General features: G+C 40.4%; 1 long non-coding RNA gene across 1 annotated transcript; it reads right to left on the bottom strand.

The window, feature by feature from the left end:
• Positions 1-1,925: 1,925 nt before the first annotated feature.
• LOC108435566 lies at positions 1,926-17,823 on the bottom strand. The gene is made up of 4 exons (XR_001858454.2): positions 17,197-17,823; positions 15,663-15,746; positions 8,903-9,070; positions 1,926-2,318 (listed from the first exon to the last, which is right to left on the bottom strand). It is a non-coding gene; the product is annotated as an uncharacterized LOC108435566 (long non-coding RNA).
• Between the last annotated feature and the right edge of the window lie 579 nt (positions 17,824-18,402).

Here is an 18,402-nt window from a genome sequence, read left to right as displayed (position 1 = left end):
GCAGAATGACACTGAACTTGAGTGTCTCTCCAAATCTTCTGAAACTGAAGGGAGAAGTGAATTTTAAATGAAGCTGTGATGACATTTCCAAAGGAAACCTGTTATTGTGGATGTGAACGCACCACTTGTTTTCCAATCTCGCCCCTTACCCAGAGGGGTTATCAAATGAAAACAGTGGTCCTGTTGGATGATGGAGCTTTTGTTCTATTGAATGGCTCAACTTGGACAGGTATAAAAGTCTCAAGCCAGACACAAGTCAAGTGATTTAAAGAGCTAAAGAGAGATTCTTGGAAGTTATCAGTGTATTTTCCTTTGTGTAACTCTTTATTTGAGTTTGCAGTGGCTGTTTGAAATGTGTGTCCATATGACTCTGTTAATGGATTTGCAGTCACTGTCTGTATTTAAATAATAGGGCCTGACGGATATGAAAATTACACAGCACTTTCTCCAATAAAGATAAATGAATGTAAGAAACACATCAGCCAATATTATCAAACAACATATCAGTCTGGCCATGCTATATCAGAAGAAAAATCAAAAAGAGATCACTTTAAGTTCTCTATAGCCTCTCCTAGTCAACAACGTGATCAAATGGAAAAACAAAGAAGACTTCTGCTTAAGTTTCCTTCTGCTCAGATATTCCCTCTAAGTAAAACATCCCTGTAATCTAACATATGTCTCCTCTTGAATTTTAATAGAGATCTCAGTAAAGTCAGATGTTCTGCTCAGATCTGCCAAGACAATAAAACTCATGTTTATCTTTGACTAAAGTCAATCATTTCTTATCCAAGACTAAAGCGGTTTTGTTTGCTAAAGTCTGCACCAGATGTTTTTGTGACATTGTATATTTTCTCATTTGGATAGTTTCACACTGCAGAAACTAAAAGTGCAAACAAAAGTCAAAATTAAACACGCTTGTGTTTGTTGAGTCAGATTTCATGTGAGATATTACAGTCACATTTTCAAAGCAAAGACATTTTTTAAACTAGCATATCACTGTATAAAATCTATACCTATGCCGAACATATATTCCTGATGTAACTGTATTATTCTACCCTCTATCCTCTATCAGGTCGTCTGGCGCTTGGTCAGAAAAACATTCTGTGTCAAAATCAAACACATTGGTATTGCCATGTGCCATAGGTTCACAGCTTATTTACCACAATTAGCTAACAACAGCTCATGCTGTGTTGTGACATGACATGAGCACCTCATAAAATGTAAAAAAAAAATTGGTGGACACTACAGTGTTGACGTGCTGCCAAAGGATGTGCTGCCAAAGATAAGCATGCTCTGATGAATTCCCTCGTTTGGTGCAGACCACTGAAAAACAGCAAACTGAACCAAGGTTCACTTAAAAGTAGACTGAGACCCATGATTTTTGGAGGAGTTCATTTTATTGGTGTGCAGCCTAGTACAGACTGTGAAATGGGTTGATCTTAAAGTATTTCATGTCTCCCTTTTGTCTAATACTATTTCTCCTAAGCATGTTTTAACAGCATTAACTCTCTTGAGCCATCAAAGAGCATTATTTATCAATTTCATTTTCTTCTGGGTAAACTGAACACCAGTCTACATACTCAAATTCTTGGCCTTTGCTCATTTTCTGTGAAGAACATATAAAATAACACATTTTCAGACACTTCACACTGTTCACCCCCTACACATTTATATTGCACATGTGGCGCTGGGGTGAACCCGAGGGGAATAAAAGTGTAGAGGTGCTGTGTCCCTTCACTCTGTTCTTCTCCTACATGGCCTGCTGTTAGGGTGTGCGTATGTGAGGGTGGACAACATGGACAGGCTGCTGACTGGCTACGCTGGCCACTTGTGATATTTTAAACATCTGGTATTTTTTACATTAAAATGTTATTGCTGTATTGATTTAGAATAAAAAATAAATAAAAGAACAACAATGCCATGGGTCCAGCAGACCACTGAGTAACAAAAACATGAACACCACACAAGGGTTAATATTAACTAATGAATTAAATAAGACTTGATAGAGCATTAACTTCCAAGAACTTACACTGAGAATCGCTTCTGTACCTGTAATTCTGGGTGTGGGTTATATGGTGGTGGCTAATTGTGAGACGTGTACATCTGTATAGTGGGTTATGATTTTGTTTTGATGGTGGCTGGTTGTGAGAGGTGTGTTGTGTATAACTGTAACTCCAGGCGTGCTGGCAGGCAGAGGGCTGGCCATGTGTATTTGTCTTGGTGAAGTTGAAGGTTCTTGTGGGCTGGTGAGTTCAGCGCAGGTGAATTTCTCCATGTCCATGCAGCAGCACTCCTACACATCCATCCTCCTGTACAACCTGACACACACACACACACACACACACACACACACACACACACACACACACACACACACACACACACACACACACACACACACACACACACAGACAGGTGATATCAATGTAATAAATGGTTTTACACTTTTATGTGAGCAGGTGCATAAAAGGCACAAGAGAGCAACTTAAAGTGAGGCAAATCTATTAACGGAATATGCAACTAATTAAAAAGTAGTTTTAGGGGCTGCATATGGATTATCAAGATTTTTAAATGTGTCAGTAAAAACAAGTAGGCACCACATGGTACAGCAGAAGACTACATATAGGTGAAATGCTAATCCCAACTGTTCCAATAAAAGTAACTGAGCCAGACAGCATGTCAGTACCAAAATGTAGCTCTTTTATCCTGTGACCATCACTGCAGAGTCACCATGTGAAAAGCCTCTCTGTCAAGCAGCAACCATGACTCTACCAATCTCAGCCTAGGCTCAAACTCCACAGCGTCCGATTCCTGCTACGGAGTGTCGTTATCTTTGGATAAAGGAGAAGGAGGGAATAAGGGAGTGAGATGGAGAAACGAGAACAGTGATGACTTTGGTCAAAGTATAGCATCACTTTTAAGGAAGAATGTAAAATTTGTATTTTAAAGGGACCATATCTCAGATTCTTTTGATATGAGTTTGTATGTAAACATTGTTGAAATTTGAAAATGTATTGTTCACTCCCCAGTCCATCCATTCCATATATGAAAACTGTCAGCTAATTAGAACAGAGTTCATTTGCACAAATCAGTCTTAAAAGTTTAATTCTAATTCTAAGAATAAACAGAAGCTGCAAAATGGTCATGTAAAAAATGAATTACAACTGTACATAAAATGTCACAAACCACATTAAGCCTACAAGAAAGAAACTTAAGGTTGGCATTTCAAGTTTCTAAACACAGATTAAAAAAGACAAAGGTCTTTTTTCTGCCCCATAACTTCCAGGAAAAACAAACAAAGTAAATATCACAATACAGATAGACAAACCTTCCGATACAAATAAATGTAAGCACTCCAGTTCCACCCTGTACATGGCACGGAACAAAGTGCCTGCTGCATTGTTTCTGCTGACCTCAGTTTAGTCTGCTGTCAGCCATCAAAAAGACAAAAAAAAGCCAATCACTTGCAACAAGCCTGCTTGTCATAGTAGTTAATTCACTTTAAAATTAACTTCAGTTTATATGCGCACATTAGTTGATCTCAAAGTGCTCAAAGCAGCCTATGCAACAGCCCTTTGGGAAAGGCACTTAACTTCCAGCTGCTCTGCTGATGATGCTGTGCTGCTCCCAGACTGGCCAGAGTTAGCTTAAGCAGCAAAATGGCAAAATTCCCTTGAATACTCAATAAAGTACATTACATAATGAATATCCATCCATCCATCCATTATCTTCTGCTTCTCCGGGGTTCGGTTCGCGGGGGCAGGATCCTAAGCAATGAGGCCCAGACCTCCCTTTCTCCAGCCACTTCCACTAGCTCTCCAAGGGGGATTCCGAGGCGCTCCCAGGCCAGCTGGGCGATATAGTCACGCCAGCATTTCCCGGGTCTTCCCCGGGGTCTCTTCCCAGGTGGACTTGCCTGTGAGACCTCCCGAGGGAGGCATCCAGGAGGCATCCTAACCAGATGCCCGAAATCACACTCGGCTGCAAACCGATCCAGCGAAAGCTGAAGTTCGCGGCCTGATGTACCCAATAGGACCACATCATCTGCAAACAGCAGCGATGTGACCCTGAGGTCACCAAACCGGACACCCTCCATCCCCTGACTGCGCCTAGAAATTCTATCCATAAAAACTATGAATAGAATCGGTGACAAAGGGCAGCCCGGACGGAGTCCAACACTCAGTGGGAACGAGTCTGACTTACTGCCGGCTATGCGAACCAAACTCCAGCTTTGTTTGTACAGGGCTTGAATGGCTCATAGCAAAGGGCCATGTACCCCGTACTCCCGAAGCACCTCCCACAGAATACCCCAGGGAACACAGTCGAATGCCTTCTCCAGATCCACAAAGCACATGTGGACTGGTTGGGCAAACTCCCATGAACCCTCCAGAATCCTGGAGAGGGTGAAGAGTTGGTCCAGTGTTCCACGACCAGGGCGGAACCCACACTGCTCCTCCTGGATCTGAGGTTCGACTATAATGAATATGTTGCCTGTAAATTATCTGGTCAGTAGAGACACACAAGTGTGAACAGATACTGTTCTCAAACAAGTGCTTAGATGCAGTTTATATCTGGCATTTGGTACTTCAGGAGAAGCTAATTAGAGCTGTGAGTTTACTACCCACATTACTAAGCATCATAAAAGGTACTATTAATTATGTTATAGTCTTCCTGCTGCAGCATGTTAAGATACAAACACTGGTTGCAGGGACAGCTCAGCGGAATAACACTTAACAATCAAAACTTTAACACTGGCAATAATGCTGAGTTTGAATTGATCATATGATTTCCTTTTTTTAGTCTCTATTTGTTTGAGCATTAAGGTTTTGTGTTTCAGTTGTAGTTTACACATACTGAAATGTTGCCACTGTCAAAAGGAAAAGATCCACATCTCTTTCTGAAAGTTTTAATTAGACATGTCAACAGCGAATGTCCCACTTTACGTTCTCCAAGGCACTTATAAAAACTCAACTCTGTCACGGTTGGCTCCTCCCACTACTCCATGTGCTTTTTTTGTTTACTTTTTGATCGTCCATGTGCATTTGTTTCTCCATCTATTCCGGCCCCTTGTTTCGTGACTCCACCCCTGATTGTTTCCACCTGTCCCTCATCATCCCTGTTGTATTTAAGCCCTGAGTTTGCCCCTTGTCTTTGCTGGTCTTTGTTTGATGTTTGAATAGTTTGTAAGCCTGTTCTGATGTGCTGTTTGTATAGTTTGGATTTCTGTGTGCTTTGTCATGTCTCTCCCTCCTGCTCTTCGTATTGGCTACCTGAACCTGGACTGTCATGACCACGATCCTGGATTTGCCCTCAATAAAATTTGCTTATCTCAGCGTATGCGTCTGCCTCCTTGCTCCCCACCGTTACAAACTCCAAAACCTGAGTGTACTGCACAGCACAGACTACTAAACAAAAACATGTTTGAGAGCTTACTCCCAAAAAATATATCGGAGATAGAAAAGAGAAAAAGTTAAAGAATATGAGGGGGAGAATTTGGAAAGCATATTAATTATTCTCAATACATTTTGCTTTATATTTACAGTCCCATTCTACATGTTTTAGCGTCTAATTTGTCCCAGTAGCATTTTCTTTCTTACTGTCCTTCTTATCTCCCCTCTCTTTTTCTCTCAATTTCTGAGAGTGAGTGAAGGAAAAAAGCAACAAAAGCCCATGCTGGGTCCACTGCAGGGTGGTTTCACGAGAGCATAAAAATCCCTTGAGTCTAAAAACTCACATACACACAGCCACACACACAGCGCACGCTGATTACAGAGCACCACAGGACATGACTTTCTCTAACTGCACTGTTTTCCGCTGCCATTTCCCTGGGAACGAAGCCAAGAGGCTTGATCTGTAAAACCTCCCTCGATCCCTCTTCCCCTAATGTGACTGATTATTCTGAGCTTTGTCTCAAACTAAACACCTTTCACAGCACTTACTAACAAACTGCATGCTAGCAACGCACACAAGCACTAAGCTGAATAATAAGCACACTGTGAAGTCTCTCATGAAGCCTCTTATCTGAGCTGTCCTGCAGCACTGGAAAAGTCTCCGTGCACCTCCAGCCAACAAGGATCCCACTTATTCCAGCATATTCTATGTATCATAGTTACATGCTTATAACGTTAACGGGCTGATGGTATCTGTAACCTACACCACTGTGCAGCTATCACTGAGCAGTGTTCAAATGTAAGCACTCATTAAACACATGGATAATAACATCAGTGTTTCTGACATTCATTTTTACCAAATAATATAATTTTTCTGTATTTCTTCAATAAACAGACTGAAGTGAGATGAATGTGTAAACTTCATTAGATAAAGCAAAGTTTTCTTTTTGAGGATTAATTTGCAGTCAAAATTAATATATTGCAATATATCACAATACAACATTGCAATACTTAAAATATCATAGATCTTTAGATATAACAAAAGAACATTATTGTGGCTCAAGTACCAGGGCAATACTGGATTGTGGGGAGTGCAGAGATTCCTACTCTTACTATCAAACTAACTCTGAATAGCTAATTAACTAACTAGCAAACTGAGGAACTAGCTTGCTAGTTGGCTAATTAACTAACTGACGCTGGCTCACTAACTCATATTCAAATGAGGCTGAGAACTGTGCACATAGGGGGGTGGGGGGGGTGTTAGCACTCAAGTAGCTTTGTGTGGGAGGGAGAAAAGTGAGAAAGCTGATATGAACCCATACCAGCAGAAACACTATTAAGGCATACCACTAGGGGGTGCCCGGGGGTGTCCACTATCCACTATGCTCAGCCAGCATGTAGCAGTTCATTATTTCTAGTCAGCTGTTTAAACATGGACCACTTCCTTATTTTTTACACAGTGTAAAGTTTTTCACTAAGTAGTAAAGGGCTTCAATGCCTTCATCTTGCAGGAACTGCTGACACACTCCAGCCACATGAGGTCTAGCATTGTACTGCATTAGAAGGAACCCAGGGCCAACCGCACCAGCATATGGTCTCACAAGGGGTCTGAGGATGTCATCTCGGTACCTAATGGCAGTCAGGCTACCTCTGGCAAGCACATGGAGGGCTGTGCGGCCCTCCAAAGAAATGCCACCCCACACCATTACTGACTCACTGCCGGTCATGCTGAAGGATGTTGCAGGCAGCAGATCGCTCTCCACAGCGTCTCCAGACTCTGTCACGTCTGTCACATGTGCTCAGTGTGAACCTGCTTTCATCTGTGAAGACCACAGGGCGCCAGTGGCGAATTTGCCAATCCTGGTGTTCTCTGGCGAATGCCAAGCGTCCTGCACAGTGTTGGGCTATGAGCACAACCCCCCCATCTGTGGACGTTGGGCCCTCATACCATCCTCATGGAGTCGGTTTCTAACCGTTTGTGCACATTTGTGGCCTGGTGGGGGTCATTTTGCAGGGCTCTGGCAGCGCTCCTCCTGTTCCTCCTTGCACAAAGGTGGAGGTAGCGGTCCTGCTACTGGGCTGTTGCCCTCCTACGGCCTCCTTCTCGTCTCCTGGTGTACTGGCCTGTCTCCTGGTAGCGCCTCCAGCCTTTGGACACTACGCTGACAGACACAGCAAACCTTCTTGCCACAGCTCGCATTGATGTGCCATCCTGGATAAGCTGCACTACCTGAGCCACTTGTGTGGGTTGTAGAGTCCGTCTCATGCTACCACAAGTGTGAAAGCACCACCAACATTCAAAATTGACCAAAACATAAGCCAGAAAGCAGAAAGGTACTGAGAAGTGATCTGTGGTCCCCACCTGCAGAACCACTACTTTATTGAGTGTGTCTTGCTAATTGCCAATAATTTCCACCTGTTGTCTATTCCATTTGCACAACAGCTGTGAAATTGATTGTCAATCAGTGTTGCTTCCTAAGTGGACAGTTTGATTTCACAGAAGTTTGATTTACTTGGAGGTATATTGTGTTGTTTAAGTGTTCCCTTTATTTTTTTTGAGCAGTGTACATAGCCTGTGCTTGCCTTTATGGAAGCGCGCTGCAACGTTAGCATCCCGACTCCACTGTTGTATACATCACTGCCATAACTGCATTTCTTCTGGCAAAAACAAACAGGGTGGGGCTTTAGTTTAGAAATTCACTGAATGTCCTGAAAGCACAGGTGCCTGAGAGCACAGCTGAGTAAACTGTGGATTAATGCTTCATTTGCAATACGTGAAGCAAACTCTGTGGCTGCTATGTTGCTAAAATGCAAGCATGTTTAGCTGTCTATAGTACAAGCTGGGAGACAAGGTCACAGAGTTGTAGTAATCTAGTAATGCAAGTGACAACAAGCCTAATAGTTCTTAGTCAATTTAGCCAACGTAATTATCTCTAGTGCTGAATGTAGACAATCATTCTGGAAAAAAAATAAAATAAAAATTCACCCACTGTAAAACAGATTACAGCATGCAGCATATTTATAGGTATGATGAAAAAAGCTTATTGTACCACATTTGATACTGATACAGATGCTGTTACAGTAAGACACCAACTGTTCACTAAACACCGCAAAAGTTAATTCGATGATACTTCAGTTACGGTTGCTGAGATTACCACAGGCAAAAAAGCACCCACTGACAACTCCCCATAGAGCAGCTGTTGGTTAGAGGGCTATATTTAAGAGGTGAATATATGGTGGTGGTAAACATAGTTTTCAGACTCCAATCCTGGAAAGCCACTACACTGCACTGCTTACTGTTTTCACTTTTGAGATGAACTGGATGTGTTAAAACTGGGTAAATAAATTATGCCCAGGACTGGAGTTTGATACTCCCCAAAGTAGAGGAATGAGTGAAAGGAATACTGATTCCAGAAGCAAGATAAACAGACAAGACAGTCCTTGACACTGAGAAGCTCTCTGGGATGACTAGTGGGGCTGTTGGTGTATTAGCAGAAGGTGTGTGAACTCACTTGATGAGCTTGATGAGCTGCTTCTCCAGAGCGCTCTTGGTGTGGCTGAGGTCATCGATCTCTGTGGCCATTTTGAGCTGCTGGGCCTGAAGTACAGACTGAACCTTGTCCAGTTTCTCCATCAGCTCCTCCCACTCCCTCTGCACTACTCCTAGAACACTGTCAGCACTGTAGGGAGACAGGAGGAGAAGAAAAAAAGAAATGAGAGGTGGAGAGGTGTTAGAAAGTTATCACAACCTAATGACAAGGGACAAGAAGGAAACCTAGTATAATAGTGAAGTAAGTGTATGTGCATTAAAATGCAAAACATCTCACATAATATGAATGACAAAATGTTTTTCTTAAAACCTTCATACATCAGAATGCAGACACTACATTAGTGGGACACAAACATACACAAGGAGGCAGAGGGACCCCAGTGGAGACACTTTGTGTGTATTTCTTCTGTCATAAAACATCCAATCCCTTTAATCATACTGCTGAACTGAGACGGATTGATGCAGCTTGCAGCACTTATTATATCTTATTTGGAAATCCATTATCAGTGTCCTGCTGCGAGCGAAAATCCTGCTTTAATTAGACCCCATCTGAGTCTGCAGTCAAGAGCTGGCTACAGCAAAGCTAGTTTTACAGGAAATGTTCCCTAAATAAAATTTACACAATTTCCTGAAAGTAGTCCATCAGTCAAGTTTTGTACTACAGCTAGGAGTCTGTCATCCAAGATTCAAAGATTTCCATAACTTCCATTACTTGTTAGCCACAGTAGCCTTGTTGCTCCAGTGCAAAACTAAAGCAGCAAACTCCGGACAGTAAACATGCTTTGACCAATAATTTTTTTGATGATGGGAGATTTCTCTCCTCCATCAGATAAGAGAAGTCTGAATTCACTCGCTGCAGAAAAACAGCTTAAATTCAGCTGACATTTTCTACAGTCCTCACGTTGTCTATACTTAACTGCATATGTTGATGGTCAATACATTTACTTCCTGCCACAAATCTAAAGAGCCCCTGCTTTCAGTAACATAAGCCAAAATTAAGTGGCCCTTTTTAGTCGCACAACAGGGAAATTTTACCTCTGCATTTTGACCCATCTGCGTGGTGAAACACCTCATATACACTAGTGGGCTGTGAGCACACTTGCCTGGAGTGGTAGGCAGCCCTTTCCACAGTGCAGATGGGAGGTTAGGTGCCTTGCTCAAGGGCACTTCAGTTGCGTACTGTCATCTCTGGGGATCAAACTGGATCGAAGCCAAATACTCTTAAAGCTTGTGTTTACATACAACAGCTATTTTAATAAATCACATTCATCAAAGTGTCTTCTTCCAATTGACTGGAATTTGCTAGTCCATGATTTTCTACTTGCAGAAAAATGACCAAACATGTTTTTTCCTGACATACATATTTAATGTCCAAATGGGTAAAAAAATCCCATGGTGTTTCATAAAAAGAATAAAAAACTCTTTGCCATCACTGTCAGTGCACCTCTAGTGTTTTGGTGGCCCTAAGTATTTTTTGGGAGCCCCAATGTGCCTAGGCACTGCCCCAGACCAATGGTTAAAAAAGGGGCACCGAGAATTATTTTTCCTGTGAGGTCTCATGCTATTGTTTGCTTGCATGCATGTTCACTTTCAGTCTAATTTCATTCATCTTTAATATGAAAAAGCTTTGATGAATTAATGTGTGAACAAGGACCAGTCTTAATGTAATCCAACATTTATACATATACCACTTATATAGTCTCAAATAAACACCTAACCTTGTTTATAGAACATTAGTGAGCCAGTTACCCTGCTAGCTGACGTACCGTAAAATTAGAGGCTAACTAATAACAGTGACTACCAAAAGTAGTGAAATTATGTTACAAGAAAAAAAATGAGGATTTTGTATATTTGAATCACAACATTGTAATTCTTTGCAAAAAAAAGTTTTCTGACCAAAATCCAAACAAAATGTTTGCAACACAAAATGAAACCAAAACATATATTTATCTTTTAGCTTCTTTTTCTTATCTTCTCCAGTCCAGAGACCCATTAGAGTTATAATTCTCTGGATTGTTATCTTGAGATCACAACTTAACTGTCTTGTGATCTCAACAAAACAAAATTGTAAATTACACAATTATAAATGAAAATTATAGCAACAGCTCATGGCCTCTCTGCACTTCCATATGATTAACCAGTTGTTTTTCTAGCATGTTACTGAACAAAATAATGGCAAGTGGTTGGGATAGTGTAGTGGTTAACACCTCTGCCTTCTACACTGTAGACTGGGGTTCAATCCCCACCTGGGCAAACACCCTACACTATACCAATAAGAGTCCTTGGGCAAGACTCCTAACACCGCCTTGGCCTACCTATGTAAAATGATCAAATTGTAAGTCGCTCTGGATAAGAGCGTCAGCCAAATGCCATAAATGTAAGTTACAATAATGGCAAACAGTAATTACCAAAAAGTTGTTAGGGGGCATCCTGGTTGCTGCAGGGTCCCAAGCAGCCATGCATGTCACTTAACCGGTAGAGCCGGCTCTGATCAAAGCTAATTAATCTCTTCTTGAACCAAACAAAGTGTGTGCAGCAGAGTCGCTCAGTGCAGGGGGTGTTCCAAGACTGGAGTTTAAAAACACTGAACTAGTGGTCTTTGTAGTCTTTCATCACAGCCATTAATACACATTCCAAATTCAAGCACAAATTTCTAACCATCCTAAAGTGGTCCAATTTATTAAATATACAAGCATACTACCAGAGTTTATAGGGGAATGGTATTCAGTGCCATGTCTCACACCAACACTGCTGCAAGACAGCCTGTAGAGGTTGTGACAAGCCTGGGAATTCAGAGGATGTAGTATTCTGCTAGATGGTGTAGGGAAAACACTTTCACAAATCATGCCTTGGGTAAAAGAGAGTGACCGAGGCATGAAAATGCATGGAGTGCAATACAGTATTGTAATAGTTTGCCATCTGTCATCTTATACTGAAAAAGTTGATGCAATGAGTATATTTGATTCAAATAAATCTAATGCAGGTATTATAACAGTTCGCCACACACATGCTATTCTAAGGGGAAAACAGATGTGCAAATGTTACACATTGCACAGCAATTTTTTACCATCTTGTCAAGTGATGTCATCTGTCCCAGAGCTATAGCCTGGCAAATTACAGTGGGTATGGTGCTTTGCAGAATGGTGTATTTATTCCTTGCCAAGACAATGACTCATTCAACATAGATTTTAATTGATGCTAACCCCCTTGCTTCCTCAAGCTTTAAAGGGTGCAGCTGCTGTTTTCCTTTGGTGAATGCTAGTATTTCAGATGAGCACTGAACAGTCCCTTCCATGCTCAATATGCTAGTAATACATCAACAGGTGACAGCTTTTCCAAGGAGCAACAATTCTATGTTAAGTGTTTATTGCTTCTTTGCCTTTGCCAGCCCCTTGATACAAAGGATATTACTCCCTGGGGGTTACTAATATTAAGTATTTAACAGTATTATGCTGTTTGTACTGTGAATACATCTGTGATCTTGCACTCAAGTTCAAAGTTTTTCAGTGAAAATTGCAAAGCAGTCAAGGATAGAAGTACAATTTTTGGTAATTGTTGTTATTAAAACACATTGGTAAACTAATCTGAATCTGTTCGCTACTGGGCCACATCATTAGGCGAGACAATCATGCATTACCTGCAATATATTATTAAAAATGTTTGCAAATAAGGGAAGAAGTTTTATTACAGAAATTAGGAATCTTCATAAAGGAGGCAGCCCAGGTTTCAATATGATAGCTATGAATACAGTATTTTTATAATGACACTGTTGGATTCTCACAAAAAGCATCTAAGTAGAAATGCTTTTTAAAGCATCTAAGATTCAGAGGATCTTATCTATTAACAACAATGGAATGTGTACAATTATTCATTTATAGTAATATGTTTCCATTAAGGTATAATCGCTTACATTTACAGCATTTAGCAGATGCTCTTATCCAGAGTGACTTACATGAAGTGCTTTGTCTATCTATTGAAAGTGTCTTTGCTAGTTACCAATAGCTTAGAGAGAAAGACAGCCCTGAGCTCAGGTACTGCTAGAAGCAAAAGCCACTGTAGATACCCAGAGAAAAGAAAGAGTTGAACACAGAACAGTGCAATACACTACAATACAATATATAAGTGCAGTGCAATATTTTACACTCAATACTTAAACTTGTAACTTGTGTTTTCACTAGCTTAGAATGAGCCCTTAGAGAGCAGGTCCTTTTCTAACATTTTGCGCCGCCATGTTTCTACAATAGCAGAACAGACAACCAAACATCGACTCTAGAAAGCTTTTTGTGTTTTTGTGTTGAATTTTGTGGCACTGCAGCACCAGAATGAAGATGAACAGAAGAATCAAGAGATTGCTCCTGGGGATAGCTAACCTTTTTGTATTGGGGCAAATTTTGGCATATGAAGGATTATACTATTATTTAGCATAAAAAAGGGTGAAGGGAGTGAAAATCCTCGTTATCAAAGAAATGAAAACGTGAAGAAGCAAAACAAAATCAGGACAGGCAACAGCAGAAAACCTGACAGCCACCATACGTTCTACTACGCACTTGGAAAATGAGGAGTGAGGGAGGGGTATACAGTTGGTTTCAATCTGCAACCTCACTGTTAGATGCAGCTTAATATTACACACTGCTGGGGCATTTTTTTTGAAAAGTAGATTCACTATTCCTATTAATAGTTACTGACAATTATTAGACAATTTAGCATTTTGCAATGATTTTATTCTTTAAAATACACACTAAAAACAGCATTTGTTTTAACACAACATGATTTGACATTAACCATGCATTGATTGCTAGCTTTGTGTTTCTCAAGCCATTCATTAATGCTTCTCAGAAACGTTGATATTTTTGCTCTAACCTTGGGCCCAACACATGTACCGGTGTTTGATGACATTAATGTCTTGGTCCATTTGGTGGGATACAGCAAACATAACCTAATATTGGCATATCCGTGCAACGGTGCGAAAACACTGATAAGGCATCATGTTAGAGCAGTCAGTCCCTGATACACCCTCAAAATGCTGCCGACTACACAGTGTGTCCCATGAAACACGAGAATACACCTGCGTAGCTTTAACACAAAAAATGAAGCAAATGAACAGGGAAAAGATGCTCATTTGTATTGAAAACATGTCCCCAAACTTTTGCACAGTGTATATTTTTATATTTTTAAAATGGTTATTGACATTCTAAGATACTACAGAAATCAACCCCTAATGTATTACTCTATACATCACATGGCTTTGCTTAGCTTCAAAATGCAAAAAATATTTATTACAAAACATTATATTTGAACTTTCTCATTAACTTGTCTACAGCACTCTTGTCCCACTCTAACCCAGTATTTAGAAGGCAGTAGATTATTTGCTATTTGTGAAGAGAACAACAACGACTGTGTTCTTTCTTGTTTTACAGAGCTGCCAAAATGTAGAAAGATTTATAATGGGGAATAATTAGAGTCATAATTATTCAGTAAGAAAATTACATCAGGTACATCTGCTAATGAGGGCTCAATCATTCCCCGCCATCCCATAATTAACCTCTAATTCCTTGTCATGCACTCTGTCGCCTGGCCTTTCACACAAGCACTGAGCCTGTGGACCAGGAGATGCTCTCCATTCTAATATATGACTTATTAGCCAACTGAATCAGTTTTGCAATTAGCAAGCGGTAATTGATATTCATTGCAAAGTCGCATACAATCAAAATGCATGCAAGTTACAGAGGACAGCATGAACCCTAAATACAGTAATCACTGTGTGCACCTCTGGAGTTTGGGGCCAGAACCTTTGTTGTTCACTATAGGCTCTATTTACTCAATTGTTTGGGGTTACACTCATGCATTTTGCGTGTGCAAGCAATCACAGCTGATTTACAATTTACTTGTAATTAGGAATTACATGTTTATTTTTTGGGTTATAGGTAGTTGAAATGAAAATGAAAATCTAAAAATGAGAGTTACAAGAAAAATGTTCATCCTCATGACCACTGAAAGGCAGATATTGGGTCTTATTCACTAACTGTTCTTAGAAAGAAATTTCTTCTTAAAACCCACTCCACTTTCACCAAGATTCTGACTTTCACCAGTGTTTTCTTATTTGTGGGTAAGAACAGAATCTACACACTCAAGAGCACAAAGGTGCAAATAATTCTGACATTTAAGAGCACGTCATGAATCTGACATAGCCTTTTTCTCTTTTGGCCTTTGTAAAGAACAAATTTAAGGAAAAACATGTGAAGATATTGGTGAATGAGGCCCAATATTTGTTTGTGTCGGATGAAAAATCTCTATTTAGCACATCCACAGATCTTTGGGTAGCTGTAACTCATTTATTTCCCGCACTGTTATTTGCCAAATTGCTCATTTTTAGCACTAGGGACTTTCAAGGCATTAAAAAGTGATTATTATAAGATCATAAGATCATCATAAGTGTATGAAGTGAGACAGCCTTTACGCTGGAACCAGCTTTTGGTAACTACTGCCATCTGCTGGATTTGGCACATGATCCGAATAAGCATTTGATATGATGAAAATAACCAATGTGAAAACAGAAATTAATGATTGAATTAAGAGCAAATAATATATATGACTTTATTTCTACTTTTGTTAGATCTTTTATTTCTTCTTTAGACTTCCAATTCCACTGTGATCATTTCATTACCTCTTTACACCATGAAGCCTGTTTGAAGGAGGAGAGCAGGCTTATCACCTGAATTTACCTGAATGTAAGGCTGTAAATACTGGATCTGTGGCTGGACTGTTTCCTCCTGTGACTGGTAGAGTTAGTCACTCCGAGTGTCCTCCTGTGGCACAGTTTACACAGTGAGTTACAGCAACATGAAAACGATACTAGACTAGCAACTCTTACTCAGATGGCTTATAGAAGCCATTATATAATTTATTAGCTATGTTTTTTTCTAAATTTAGGAGCTATTTTTAGGGTGTAGCAGCATAGACTGTATACATCACATTCCGTGCTCTGGTGGGCATCTTCACTTTCAGACCAATTCAATTCGGATCACCCAACACTTTAGAGAAACACCAAACCACAGCATACGGGATGGAAATGATGCACAGATGTGCTGGTCCCCACATTCAACTGGTGTGCATTAAGTTACTAAACAAAATTAAAAAGTCACTTAATACACATGATCTGTGTAAGTAAATATTTGCTCCTAATCCGGATAGGGAGAAACTGATTGTTGCAGTATTTTTTCATCTCCACAGTTTGCCTCTTCAAACATCAGTGATAATGAACTGCTTATAAAGGGAAGGAAAGTGGGTGACTGTAATTTGGCAAGCAAATGATGTAGCATCAATATTAAAATACATACAATAATATACTTTAGCTTGGTGAAGGCGCAGTGGTTTCTTCTGACATTGTGTAAGGATGGTATCTACAAAAATGGACAAAATCACACAGCTGAAAACAGCTGTATCAGCCATCTTTAAGTTAAATTCTCTGAACTTCTGTTCACTTTCATAGATAACAGTAAGCCATAAAGCATCAGAAACCACATAAGCAAGGGACTAATTAACAACTTTATGTGGTCTGAGATGGGCATCACTTTGCTTTGTAACGTTGATAGCAGTGGGAAGATAAACAGATCAAAAAGTAACAAAAAAAAAACCCAAAAATTATTTTGGGTGCTAGATTACATGCACTGTATAATCTGTCCAGTCATTTACATAAATCATTAGGTCAATCAGGTGTGTCACAGCAGGTAAGACACAAAACTGTGCACTTTTTCAAACTTTGCACTTCCAAGAGTACTTTTTTCTTTCTGCAAATGAATTGGTATTGCAGCCTCTCACAAAAAGGAAAAACTAAAAAACTTGCATAGGAGCTCCCAAAGCAAATTAAACTCTCGTTCTCATAAAGCTCACAAATGGGCTAGTCAATGAGCTGTTACGATGTGTTAGAGAATTATCAAATACCCTAACCTTCCCCGAATACTGGTCCACCCAACTAAAACATGAAATAACTGTTATAGTTAGTGTATAACGTTATATATAAAACTAAAAGGATGGCCGGCTAGTGTTATACACGCTGACCTTGGTAGCTAGAGTTAGCTAAGTTCACTAGCTAACCTGTTAGCTAAGTAAAAGTCACAAGATTTCGGCTGACGTTAGTGCTGCTAACCCATTTACCGAGCCGGAGCTGATTATAAAATGACTCAAATAGGACGTATGCAGTCTATTAACATGTGTCGTGGGCTAAGTCTGAAAGAACTAAAGTAAGAAATGGCTCACCTGTAGCGTTGAAGGCCCGCTGAACTCCCTGCGCCGTCGGTTTGAACGTTAAACGACCTTCAGGTTTTCCGTTGGCTTTTAAATTTGAATTGAGTGTGACTGCGCGCGCGTTTCTGCAGTGCAGGAATTCCTGATGAGCTGGATCAGGCGCTGTTTAAACCTCACTGACTGTCCTTAAAGGGAAATTTCAGCGCCTTTTGAACATTTCTATTGCTGTGCTTCTGGCAAAATGTGCATTTAAATTCCAGTGTGGTAGCTACGCTAGTGGTGCCGTTTTATGTATGGATTGGCAGGTGTGCATAGACCCTGCACTGAGCCTTCAATTACAGACAGCAGGTCAGCTGTAACATGGAATGAAGTGCATCCTGTGGAATTAAACTTTATCCAGTGACACTGCAGTGGTGTGTTAGTGTGTGCTATGCTGGTACAAGTGAATCACTGTGTCCACTCACTGTGTGTATTAGGCACCTTGGACCTTATAGATGTAAAGTCAGAGAGAGTAGCTAATTTGCTTCTGCAGGGTTTGAGGCAGTCATCCTCCAGTCCTTCATCAGCGGTCAATTGGTGGACAATTCAGGGTCGGGCAGTGAAACTGAGGTGTTTAAAAACTGATCCACTAATGATTTGACAGTGCAATATTTCTCCGAAACAAAAACGTATGACAAATTGGCATAAAGTCAAACAACAGTGCAAATAGAAACCTGAAGGAGTTGACAGAGGAGAATCAGGTATAACCTAACCAGCTCCCATTAGTTAGATTAGATAATGCAGCTAGGCTTGTGTTAGCTCTCATATTGTCCTACAAAGATCAAATATAATTAGTTTTCTTTGGTCTCCTTCTAGATGTCTTGGTTTTCAGAATCAAGATTATTGTGTGGAATCATGACTCTAAAATGTCTGGAATAAAACAATCCATTTGTTGGCGCTAAATTAATAGTGTTGCTAGAGTATCAAGGTGACATTTACTGGCGTAAAGCTCCACATGCTGCTTGTCTTGGGCAGTGATTGCATATCACATTTCAACAATGGGTGTCAGTCAGTCAGTCGGTCGGTCAGTGACTCAGTAAAAGACAGCATGTCTCATCGTCTGTGCTGCTGGGTGGTCCAGCAAACAGAAGACCCTTGTGCTGCATTTTTGAATGAAACTCATACCAGCAGACTCGTCACAATGCCGAGCTCTTGTGTAAAATGTGGAGGTAGGTAGGT

This window comes from Pygocentrus nattereri, chromosome 9, assembly GCF_015220715.1.
Source record: "Pygocentrus nattereri isolate fPygNat1 chromosome 9, fPygNat1.pri, whole genome shotgun sequence".
In the NCBI taxonomy this organism is placed as follows: Eukaryota; Metazoa; Chordata; class Actinopteri; order Characiformes; family Serrasalmidae; genus Pygocentrus; species Pygocentrus nattereri.
Note: the sequence above shows the minus strand (reverse complement) of the source record. Positions and strands in the feature narration are given on the sequence as shown.